The following is a 13,383-nucleotide window of genomic DNA, read 5'->3' as shown; positions in this document are numbered from 1 at the left end:
ATAACCATGTGTACAAAAGTATTTGAGTAAATTTCTGAAATAAGAATGAGAGCTAAACCAGTTGACTTTTATCTGTGATGCCCGGAGTTTTAATTTTTCTTGTGTTAATGGCTGTTCTTATCGTGCAAATAAGATGTCTGATAAATGACAGACTACAAGACTTTACATTTTTTCACATCTGCTTTTATAATATGTGCTATTTATTTGAAGGCTTTATGATCCCTTCTGATGCAAATGTTTGGATAAGGGTTGGATTAGGTTATGAGGGAAAAAAGGATCCACAGCTTTTGATTTTCTGCTTGTAGACCTGGATGAAAGCAGGTATAAAAATCAGCACTATTTTGCTTCTGGTTTCTAATAGGCCTAACATAGAAGAATCCTCACAAGGATAGCCTGAAACGTAGAAGAAAATCAATCAACTATTTCAGCATATGTTCTGAAAAGTATGGTATAGGAAAGATTGTCATTTTTATCTGATAGCTCCAAGTAGCGGCCCTGCCGAGGACTGTGACCTGGAGCCTAAACAAAGTATATGAAGATGATTCTTCTGAATAACCAAGTGATATGCACCAACTGTTTAGCATTCACAAGGTGCACAGATTATCTCTGAGAAAATAGGCATGGTTTGTCAGCAAAAGCCCTATGTGTACAATAGGAGTCAAGGTGGCAGACATCAATGGAGAGTGTGTTTTCTGTTTGTCTCCAAGCAAGGCCTGTCCTTCTCTATGGTCCAGTATCTCTGATCACGATTTAGGTACCAAGAATAAGTAGATAGCATCATCTTATTAAAACGACTCATTCTGATCGATTGTTTCAATGAAATAAATAGGAGAGGACTTTATGAAGCTCACTTCTCTGTTCCAGAGGCCAGGTGTGTGAAGTAAGGCATATGGATTAAATGACATGTCAATAAGCCTTTCAGCCTGATTATTCTTTCTTTCAAATATGTAGCAATCACTATCCCACAAGAGCTAGATGGAAAGAAACTCATTCCTTAAATCAGAAGATTCCAAATATCGTTGGCACTAACATGAATTAACATTCATTTTACCTTAAAAGGAGAAATGCTAAGAGGAATGTAAATGGCTTAGATGAAAAGAAAAACCTCATGTGGTTTTCTCAAGAGGGAGACAGATTGGGAAACCTTCAAGAAAACAAAACTTGAGCCATAGTAGCAAATGGTCACTGCAGCAAAACTCAATAAATTCAAGCATTGTGTATACAAGTTGATTGAGTGGCTTTGGAAACCACACCTCCGTCAGTTTATACACATGGATCTGGTCCTGCTGTTGCCAGTCAGATTTTAAGCTTTGATTTATGCAGCTTTTGGTAATTGAGGTTTTACTTGACTTTGGATCCATTTTTCTTTCTTTTTTCTTGTTATTTGTTTGCAGTGACAATATTGCATCCAAAAGTACACACCAGAATCTTTATTTATATGTACATGTAATGTCATTTTATAGACCTTACATATTTAATATAACATGAATGTTCTGAATCAGTGTTAGGCAGAGCATTGTAGCTGAAACAATATGTAAGTCTGTGTAACCTGTAATTATAAAAAACAGTTATAAGAAAGAAGTTTTTTTTTTTCTTTCAATCTTTTCTGGGAACTCTATATAACTTGTTTATTTACTCCACATTTGATTTATAACAAATTAAATGAATTGTCATCATTCCTCAAAATGCAATTATTTCCACAGGGCTTAGATCTAAAATATGCCATAAAAAGTTCAATTTATAAGGGACTAAGCCCTTTCGTGTTGTCCGAGTCCATTAGTTGACAGACAGAAGAATTAACGTCAGAGAGGTTGGTTAAGTGATTTGCACAAGACAGTATAATTTGTTATTTCTCAAGCTGTATTTACTTACATTATCTTCTGGTCTCTAATCCAGGTTTCTTCTCTCTACAATGTACGTCACGCCAAAAAACCTCAAAGTTCTAAATTTAATACTTCCCTTACACTGAGGATAATAAATTTGAACATCAAGGAGCCTGAAGTACCTAATGAGCTGGCTTTCTGTGGGACAGGATTGATTCTAATAACTCTATGCTATGTTTTTACTGGGCCCCATCACAATAGTCATCTATAACACCAAATCAACAAAACAAGAGGGGAAAAAAAGAAGAGGAAGGAGAGATAAAATTTTACTTTTCCAATGGACCAGGTGCTTTAAAAGATTACAGTGGAAAATATATCTCCCCTTGTAGTGTTATGAAATTAGGGCAATGTTTGATCTGGGATTCGAGACTGAAATAATGGTAATGAAAACATTTTAAAATTTATTATCATTTTTAATTTACATTACATTATACTGTATCACCTTAATAGGAGATGCTTTCTATTTAGGTGCTGTTTGCATCATAGCAACCTTTTCAATGGATGATACTGCAGGACAGATCAAGGTCATGGCTTGCCCAGGAACCAAGGTCATATATGTATAATCAGTTAAGTTCTTGAATGTTAATACATTTATTTTTAGATAATATGGAAGATCTTTTAACATTTTTGAATTGTGACACTGAAAATATATATTGATTTTGAAGTAAGATAATGATATGTATACATACATCCTGGTCTTCAAAGCAAATACATACTTAACAATTTAATATGTCTTTACAGGTTTAATTTTCACCTATTTCCTTTTTCTACATTATGGGATAAAATATTCAAATGTTGAGAGAAACAGGCCAAGTCTCTCACTGGTGGTTTTCAGTACTAGCTGCTTATTAGAAATATTTTGGGGGCTTTAAAAAGTACTGATGTTTGGACACCACCCTCAAAGATTATGAATTAATTAGTCTGGAGTGTTTCTTGGGTACTAGGAAATTTAAAAAAAAGAAGGAAAGAAATTCCCAGGAGATTGTAATTATAGGCAAGGTTAGGAACTGCTGTCGTAGATGTTCTCATGGTCATGTCTTTAGCGTTACCTGTCCCTGTCTGCTCCTGCCCAACTGACCTGGAGCTACGGAAGCCTCTATAATCAGGTTCTGTGGAATGTCCTCTCTGCCTTAAGAGAAACTGCTGGGCCAGGAGCAGTGATTCACACTTATAATTACAATGCTTTAGGAGGCTGACGTGGGAGAACTGCTTGAACCTAGGAGTTTGGGACCAGCCTGGGCAACATAGCAAGACTTTATCCATACAAAAAATAAATAAATAATAAATTTAGCTGGGCACGGTGGCCTGCACTTGTAGTCCCAGCTACTCATCAAGAGGCTGAGGTAGGAGGATCACTTGAGCCTGGGAGGTCAAGGCTGCCGTGAGCCGTGGTCATGCCACTGACTCCAGCCTGGGTGACAGAGTGAGACCCCGTCTCAAAAAAAAAAAAAAAAAAAAAAAAAAAAGAGAGAGAGAGAGAGAGAAACTGAAGAGCAGTTTATTAAACGGTGAATGAGATCTTGTAAAGAGAGGGCTGAGATCTTCCCCATTCTGAATACTCCCAGAAGTAACAGAAATGTCAGAGGTGTTTGAACTAGAGCAACTCCTTTTTGAATAGAGGCTGGGTAAAATAAGGCTGAGGCTGGCTGGGCTGTATTCCCAGTAAGTTAGGCATTCTAAGTCACATATGGAGATAGGAAGTTTGGGCAGAAGATACAGGTCATAAACACCTTGCTGATAGAACAGGCTGCACTAAAGAAGCCAGCCAAAACCCACCAACACCAAAATGGCAAGAAGAGTGATCTCTGGTTGTGCTCACTGCTCATTATATGCTAATTATAATGTATTAGCATGCTAAGAGACACTCCTACCAGTGCCATGACAACAGTTTACAGATGCCATGGCAATGTCAGGAAGTTACCATATAAGGTCTAAAAAAGGGAGAAACCCTCAGTTCCATTAATTTCCTGGAAAACTCATGAATAATGCACCTTTTTTTAGTGTATAGCAAAAATAACCATAAAAAATGGACAACCAGCAGCCCTCGTACTCTGCCTATGAAATAGCCATTTTTTAAAAATTCCTTTACTTTGATAATAAAGTTGCTTTCACTTTATGGATTCACTTCAAATTCTTTCTTGCGTGAGATCCAAGAGCCATCTCTTGGGGTCTGGAACAGGACCCCTTTCCAGTAACAGAAAGACAGCAAAAGTGTTCTTTCTCCAGAGGTCTAACAAAATTTAGATGAAAAAAGTTATTATGCCACCATCCGTGAGCTACAATGGCATAGGAACACTCAAGCTTCTGTAGGTTAAGATGCATAGTCTACTCACTAGTCTTCCAATGCCTTAAGCTTTACTTATTTACTTGAATGGGCATGATGGTCTCAGAGCTCCAGCTGCTTCTATGCTTAGCATCCCAGCACTCCTGAGAGCTCTATTAAATACATGAAAAGCCAGCCATACCCCAGGCTAACTGATACCTCTTTTCCATGAAGGTATCATCTCCATTTCTTTGGTTTGGTGTCATAGGAATAAACCCTTTCATTTCCCATCCTTTAGGAGTCACTCACACTGAAATGAAGGTAGAGAAATTCAATGTATTTCACTACTATTCATCTCCTCATGTTCTTTCTTTGTCTCCTCACTTAGTCAAGGAGTTATTTTCATCTGGAAACTTCAATGTCTCTTGTGTATGCACTAACCGAAGGTACATTCCTATATAGCCCTGTGTCACTATCACAAGATGCTCTCATTTATATTTTTCCCTTTGCATATTTATGCACTGTCTTGGTCCTGAAAAGTTGAAGACATATTTCTGACAATTCAGTAAATTAACTTACTCATCGCACAGTGTGCTGGATGCATTGTCTTTACAACTGGGTTTTTTGTTTGCTTTCAGCATCCTGACATCAGCTGCTGATTCCCTGAGAGGCAGAATAGCCTGTTGCTATGATTGACAAAGCTGATCGGGTAGAGGAAAAATCTGCAAAGCTTAATAAAAATGCAGCCCCACCTAAGGCCAACTTGAGAGCAGGGGCCAGGAGCTCACATTGTACAAAGCCCCATGTTCAGTGGTCTAGTGAACAAGACTTGGTCTACAGAGCCATGTAGTTCAAAACTCAATTGATTTAACTTGCTAAGACTCAGTTTTCTTCCTTTTTTTTTTCTTTTAACCTCAAAATAAATATTAATATGGAGGAATCTGTAGAGATAAAATGAAATTGTCTATATAAGGAGCACAGTACAAAGAAGAACTCAACAATTATTTTTTTTCCTTTCTTTACAGATTGTAATTAATTGTGGTATTTATAGAGATTTATAAGCAAGAACATTCCTGTTCGCAAATAACATATTTTTTCTGTTACTTTTTCTTTCTTCCTTCTTCAGAATATGTCTCCATTTTCCAAAACTGAAAGATAAAAAAAGAATAGTTGAATTTCCTGTACTAAGAATATAGTTCACATTCAATTTGTAGCCATCTAGTCAAAAAAGTGCAAAATCAGCTCTTTGTCTTCTCTGCTTTGTCCTATCTGTCTCCAAATGGAAAGGGATATGCTGTGCTCACTCATTTTGCTAAAGTTGACCTCAGAGAGAAAAATTTGCCTTGCATTTGTCATTGGAAACCTGTTGCATTTTATTCTTTATAGATGCACTAGTTCCATGACTTGGCTTCTACTAGGGTCAATTGGGTTTACATTCAGATTGCATTACAAAGCTGTGCATGGTAACACAGATAAGGGAGAAAGCAATAGTCATTAGGCCCTTTTGAACTCAAATTTGCAAGAAGAAAAAAATAATAAGAAACAATATTTCTAGGTAGAAGACATCATAAAGTGAGATGTAGAGACTATCTGTGTCTATTTCACCAAAGAACTCGCCTTTGGGTTTGCACAACTATATCTATTGACCTCTCAGTTGAGTGTTTTTGAAATATTTTACCAGGAGAACTATCACCAGTGTATTTAATAGTTTGGTAGTCATATGTTGAGTAACCAGTTGATTCATTGCCATGCCTGAAGACTTGGAGTCCTGCTTTAAAACATGGTTACAGTCATCACTAACAAGTTCAGCTGAGTAGAATTAACCTGGAGGAAAAAAAAATATGTGTATATATATATATATATATCTTTCCTTCACAAAGGATAAACCAGAAAGCTCAAGAAATCAATGGGAAATGGGAGGTGTTTACAAAATTAAAACTAATTAGAGGCAAAATGTGACACTGAGAAATAATAGAGCAACTGGAAAGTACTTGTTAAAGTAAGCTACTATAGAACAGGCAAGTAAATATGAACCTCTACAAAACAAATCTTAACTAGAGACAGAATAGTTTCCATCATTCTGAAAAAAACAAGAGTTATTTTAAGATAAAGATTCAGAGAGGGAAAGCAGAAAACCGTTCCTGGGAAAAGGCAGGTATTCAGCTAAAAATCTAACGTGGTAACTAGCTTCCCGTCTTTTCTATCCTCTGCCAGGTCCTTTTGACTTTTTTTTCCTTCTTTCTTGACATTTTTTTCCTATCAAATCTGCCTTGAACCTAGTTTTCTTTTTCCTTTCCCAAGCAAGTGATCTAACTGCATTTTGAAATTTGATTATTGGTCTCAAGTTATGATATACCTAGTAATAATCCACAGTCAGGATGCATGTATAGGTTGTATTGTTACATATTGTTAGCCATCTTATGAAGTATATGCAGTGACTCCTAGATGGTAAAGGTTTTGTATTTACTGCCAGCCCAATGTTTATTCCAGTCCAATAGTTCTTTTTGGGTTACAAAGTTCCTGACTCTCTCCAGTCGCTGCCAACATCTCTATTCCCTTATTAAAGTCAGAGCTTCTGCTATTCCTCTTTTCAATCTCCACAGATATTTATTTTTAAATACCTATGCAATGAAGATTTGATATGAGCTATATCCTCCAATCTCACTTTGAATAAAACCTCCAAATCTGTAGCATGTCCTTCCTGTCTTGGTTCTTTATAGACTCCCCACTTACCCTCACTCCTCTTCAGCCACACCAGTCTGCTTATTCTTCCAGAAATATGCCAGGTCCACCAAGTCCACTTGCTCCTCAGGCCCCTGGCACTTCTTTTGCTCTATGCTTTGAAACTCTTCCCTAATACATTGTTCAGATCTCGCCTTAAACATCATCTCTAAATGGCCTTCTCAGACCACCTTATCTAAAGTAGCACCACAGCCACTTTTTTTTTTTTTTGAGATGGAGTATCACTTTTGTTACCCAGGCTGGATTGCAATGGCACCATCTCAGCTCACCGCAACCCCTGCCTCCAGGGTTCAAGCAATTCTCCTGCCTCAGCCTCCCGAGTAGCTAGGACTACAGGCGTGCGCCACCACGCCCAGCTAATTTTTGTATTTTTAGTAGAGACGGAGTTTCACCATGTTGACCAGGATGGTTTAGATCTCTTGACCTCATGATCCACCCACCTCGGCCTCCCAAAGTGCTGGGATTACAGATGTGAGCCACCGCGCCCAGCCCACCACAGCCACTTTTATCATCTCACTCTGTTCTAGTTTCCTTCTTGATTCCTATCAATCTGACATTAAATTTGCTTTATTTGTTGACATTTTATATTTACTCCCTCCGTGGTGCGCATGTAAGCTCTGTGAAGGTAGGAACCCTGATGGGTTTTTTCATCTTTCTTTTTCTATATTTCTAACAGTGCTTGGAATATGGTAGGGGTGAGAAAATAGACTGAACAGATGAATGAATGAATGAATGAATGAATGAATGAATGAATGAAACACCTTCTACTGCACTTTAAAATGTTTGAGAGCAGTGAACAAACAGCACATAAAATAAGCTACCTTGGCTGGGTGCAGTGGCTCACACCTGTAATCCCAGTACTTTGGGAGGCTGAGGAGGGCAGATCATGAGGTCAAGAGTTCGACACACACCTGGCCAACAGGGTAAAACTCTGTCTCTACTAAATATACAAAAATGATCTAGGCATGATAGCAGGCACCCGTAATTCCAGCTTCTGGGGAGGCTGAGGCAGGCGAATCATTCGAACCCAGAAGCAGAGGTTGCAGTTAGCCAAGATCTCACCATTACAAGCCAGCCAGGGTGATAGGGTGAGACTCTGTCTCAAATAAATAAATAAATAAATAAATAAGCAAACAAATTATATATGATAGATACTTAGCATAATTTTATAAAAGATAATGTACAAACAAACAAATGAATATAATTGCTATTTGATTAACTAGAAATTCTTATTCCCTATCTGTGATTTAGTGTATTAGAGTGACTTTCTATAAGTGTTAATAACACGGAGGAACAATGAGGGAATACCATTGCTGGCATTTCCAGATTACAATTAATTAAGATTTGAAATTTCTAAATTATAATCTTTTTTACAGAGAGGGCCAACGAATATTCATGTAGCAGCCTGAAGAATGATCAATACTGTTGCAAGTAAGGGGCAATGACAGCTGTGTTTCATGGATCCTGGAATTTCTACTAAATTATGTGATATTCTTGGGCTTTACCAATTCTTTGGGGTGAAGTTAGTTGAATCCTGATTCAATCTTACCTTTGGAATGTTTGTATTTTTCAGAATCGGGCAAGGCATACATTATCATTATATACTAATATTTTTATATTCTATTATATTCTAAACATTTTAGAATTACGGGAGCCATTAGGGCATGCAACATTTATGATATTTCTTTATCACCTCAATCCCGTTTATTGACATAAAGCATGATTGCATATGTATTGCTAATGGGAGTTGGTCCTTATTGTAAAATAATAATACATTTAAACTTTTTGCTTGAAATTTTGTACTAAAGAAATTTTAAGGACACCTTGTTCATTATTCTACAGAATAACTAACACCTAAAGACAAAAGAAACAAAGAAAACTTTGAGGGGAAAACATTTGGTATTATGAAATTCTTTTGATATTTGATTCTGGAATCATTAGTTGTCCAAGACAAAAATGGGTGAGGGAGCGGAATCCAATCTTACAAACTGAGATTCAGTTAGAAGCTAATATCTTACTACTCTAAATTGGCTTTAAATTCACTAATATTCTTGAGACTGATTTTATGAGACTGTTAGTTTGTAGTAATTCATATGGTGTTTATACTACCAATATGTACCCTACTTGATCTTTGACTCTTCCAGGAACTACCACCAATAGATTATCCGTAAGTTACATATTCATGGTTATCAGTGCATCGTTTGGACTTGATGGATTTCTCCTTCTTAGCCATTTAAAATTGTAAGGCAGTGTTTATAGGCTCTGGACTCTGAATGAGGAAAAGCATTCCCTTAACTGTAATCAGAATGATACTTTTTGTCAGGTGTTACTATTTGTCACTGACATCATCTTTTTAGGCCAGTTTATTGCATGGTCTGAATTTCAACTCCAGTGTCATGCTTGCTATTTGCAAAATACTATGCAGAGCTTCTCTTCTTCAATGTGGACAACAAAGCTAAACTGAAATAAGAAACCTGACAAAGATTTTAAGAAACAAGATGATGCATGTGTATGTGCAAGTGTATGTATGTATTTTGAGATATAAAAATAACCAGAATGCTCCAAACATAAATCAAAGAGTGAATGATTTGAATAGCAAACCAACATTTAGGTTTCAGAAAAGAAACGTGTTAGTATTTTCATTTGTCCCACTCAAATATGACATCTTAAGAACTGCATTAGAACAGTTTGTTCAAACAGATACATTTTATGATTTGTTGTATTTGTGAATTCTGGTTAAAACATTTATTTTGTACTCACGTAGACTGCATTATTTCTGTGAATTTGGGTTCCACTGATATGACTTGTCCTTTTTTGTAGGCCTGTTAGCTCACTAGATTTCTAATATACCTTTTATTTCCATTTTCTCTCATCTCCTTGGTTTATCTCCACCTCTTAAATTTTAATGCATCAGTAAGTATAATTATATAAGTTTGAAGTTCAAATAAACGTAAAATTTAAATGTTTATCATGTTTTCCTCTATAAAGCTTCCTTTTCAAATATATATTTTTAAATATCCCTGAAAGGTTAAAGTATTTGGGCTAATGTCACATGACTAATTATTGATAAATATAGGCTATGAAATTGGAAGCATGTTCGAGGTTAAGAATAAGCTATGAAACTTGTTATTGAACTACTATATTTGATACATACTATTTTATTTAACAAAACAATAATACGACATTGATTTTTATAGCTTTATTTTATATGTATTTCTACAACATACGCCAAGCAAACCCTAAGGTCCAATTCTCAAATCACGTATACGTTATTTTCAGCTGTGGTTAGAGATCCAAAAATGAAAATGGGGCAGATAAGACCCACAGTAGATGTAATAAAGAAATCGAATAGAACTGGCTTTAGCTGTTCTCTCTTTTGTAATAACTTGAGATGGCAATTATTTTTGCCTTACATCAAGTTGCTACAATTCAAGTATTATTGAATTACAATATATGTTTAAATAAAAATGGTAAATCTTCAAGTTTATTGCAAGCGGAATATATTATTGAATTGAACTAGATGCTGATACATAACAGCTTTTGCTTTATATGCCATATAATTTATATTTACATCTCAGAAATGAATTCCACAATTATCTTATATTAATCAAGACTCAAAAAGTGTCCTAAGTCTCCCAATCATTTTTCTTTTTGCAAATGGACAGGTGTATTGGGAAGATTGTAGGCTTTAAAGTCTTTTCTTCCAATTTCACAAAAATCTTTTCAATAAGCAAGGAAAGCTTAAAAGAGGAAACTATAACAAAAATAAAAACAAACCAGAAAAAGAACAAGTCAAGAAAAAAAGAACATAGTTGTTTGGAATATTTGGCACCTGATGATAAAGGCAAGTAATCCTAAAAAGTTTTGAGGAAACAATTGTGCAATATTAGAATTTTAAAAATCAAAACAATCTTGAATAAGTACACAATCCATCTTGCATTCTTTATTTTCCTCTGAAGAAATATGGTGAATGGGATTAGCTTTCCTAAATAAACTAATTCTATTTCAGGGAAATGTCATTATCCATGTGAAAACACCTGTACAACATTTCTAACTCCTCTGCCTGAAAGTTTTCTCATTGTGTGCTGTGTTTACTTGTTCCTCAGCGGGGTCTGCTGATGCTAATGGACTCACAGCAGTGCATCCTATTTCAGTTATTACAGGTCTAATTCAGTCATTAACATTTCATTAATGGACGGGCCTCCTAGCTGCCTGCAAGGCTGTGTAGATATTGATGAGTTCTCTGCTAAAAGAAACAAGTCTTTAAGGTGGACTGCTTTAGAAACGGAGTGTTTTAGTGAGGTTTTGCTGGGAGAAGCCTAAATTGTTTTCTGAGGGTTTAGCTAAGTCCCAGGTTAAGACACAATGGAGAATGACAAGAGTTTTGTCCCTTACCTTCAGGGATTTCACAAGCATTTAATAAATTGAGCACACATTTTATTTTAGGATGAGTGGTTAACTAATAGTGTCGTCCAAAACAAAGCACTGTGCATGTTCCCCATGTAAGAAATCAGAAGTCATTTTGCCACAGCAATTTAAACTTTGCTGTTTTTCGTTACTGGAAGTACAAACATGAGGAAGTAGCTTCATGAAGATGTCATTTAATGTCTACTTTCCCAGCAGCTACTGTCACCATAGTAAAGCATCCTGAGCTTAATGTCTTCAGTCACTTTTTATACTTTTTCACCTCTGTTGACTCCCAATCAGGCTTCAAACCTCAATTGTCAGGGAAACTAGTGATTCCTATGTTACTAAACCAGGTGGTTATTTAAGCTGGCATTGGTTACTTGATCTTTCAGCAGCATTTAATACAGAACCAGCCCTTATTTCCTTCAGTGGACTCCTTTATCACACATTCTCTTGTCATTTTACCAGCCACTTTTTTGCAGCCTTCTTTGCGCAACAACTGCAGATTGATTTGTGTCTCCTTTTCAATTTCTCAGTGACTCAGTCCAACCAATGGCTTTAATACCATTTCTGTGCATAAGGTTTTCAGATCTAAGCGTTTTTGCCCCAACTTCATTTTGCAGTCCTGAGAAAATTAGAAGTGGTTTCCATTCTAGCTCCTTACTAACTTTCTGTTACATTAAGTCAAGGAACTTCCCTCAATTTCTACTTTATTTTCTATAAAATAAAGTTGTTGAACTGTATGATCTCTAAGGCCTCTTCAAACTCTAAAATTCTATGACTAGGACTCTGAGCTTTGTATAAACAAGATAATCAGATCTAAGAGTATGAACTGTATCCCCAGTTCTCCTATTAAACAAATTGTTATCTTCCTGTGCAACTGAGAATTGAAATATATTGTATCATACCAATTTCTAATGCAAGTACTTTGTGAAAATTACTAATTTGATACTACAATTATGCTTGCAATGTAAGATTATTAAGTACAGCCATATTGCTTATAACTGTACATGAAACTTATATTGTTGCAATAAAGTGTGTTTAAATTCTATTACATAACCTTATTGTATTCTTTGATAGCATCCACAATTTTAATTGGAAAAAAATAAGTGGGCAATCAAAAAAGAATGATTGTGGGTAACTGTAAATTCTATTCTGATGCTGAAAAGGAATAACTAGTCAGTTTCCTATAAGCATCTTTAAATTGTGTTTATGGTCAGTATATCCAAGCATAGCAATGAGCATAAGTATGATTAGGGTTGGATCACTTCAAAACACTTTACATAAGATTATTCATAAAAATATATTCTATAAGAATATGAATTCTGCATTATAAATAGGAATTTCAAATTTTTGTTTGTTTTATATGATATTTTAAAATACTTTAAATTTCAGTCTTCAAGGATTATCATGTTGAGTTGTAGAAAAAATATAAAAGCTTGAAGAACTTATATTTATTTGATAAAGCTAAATATGAGGAAAGCAAAGACTTTAAAAACTACATTAAAAGGTAATCCAGAGTAAATGGGTTAATGTGTTTCCCACAGAAAACTTTAACAGTGGATAAGTAAAGGATGTAGATGCTTCTCATTTAATGCAAGAGAAAATATGTATATGATTTCTAGGCCAAATGGCAACATTTTATTTAAACTTTTAAAAGTTTTTTAAATTTAATAATAACAAAGATATAAAACACAGATTGAAAAATGATGAGCAGAGTAAACAGAGCTAAAGAGTGTGTTGAAATATTATAACTCTCTTCTTTGAAGTTGCCCATCTGGCCTCATTTTGATGTGCTCATCATTTAAAAGCTTTTATTCCTTTAAAATAATAGGATTTTGTATCCCACTCTCCAAAGATATAAATGTAACCCAATTCAAGAATGGGAATACTTCAGTGCCACTCAACTTTTAGTTTTATGCTTTATATAGAAAAATCCATGTAAAATAAAATTAATTAGAAATTAGGTTAAATGGCCGGGCGCGGTGGCTCAAGCCTGTAATCCCAGCACTTTGGGAGGCCGAGGCGGGTGGATCACAAGGTCAAGAGATCGAGACCATCCTGGTCAACATGGTGAAACCCCGTCTC

The 13,383-nt window shown here is 35.6% G+C and overlaps 1 pseudogene; it reads right to left on the bottom strand.

Moving 5' to 3' along the window:
* LOC108300403 overlaps positions 1 to 13,383 on the bottom strand; it is a 32,863-nt pseudogene that overhangs the window by 19,054 nt on the left and 426 nt on the right.

The sequence above is a fragment of the Cebus imitator genome, unplaced genomic scaffold, assembly GCF_001604975.1.
Source record: "Cebus imitator isolate Cc_AM_T3 unplaced genomic scaffold, Cebus_imitator-1.0 Scaffold27, whole genome shotgun sequence".
NCBI classification, from domain to species: Eukaryota; Metazoa; Chordata; class Mammalia; order Primates; family Cebidae; genus Cebus; species Cebus imitator.
The sequence above is the reverse complement of the archived record's forward strand: the minus strand, read 5'-3'. Positions and strand labels throughout refer to the sequence as shown.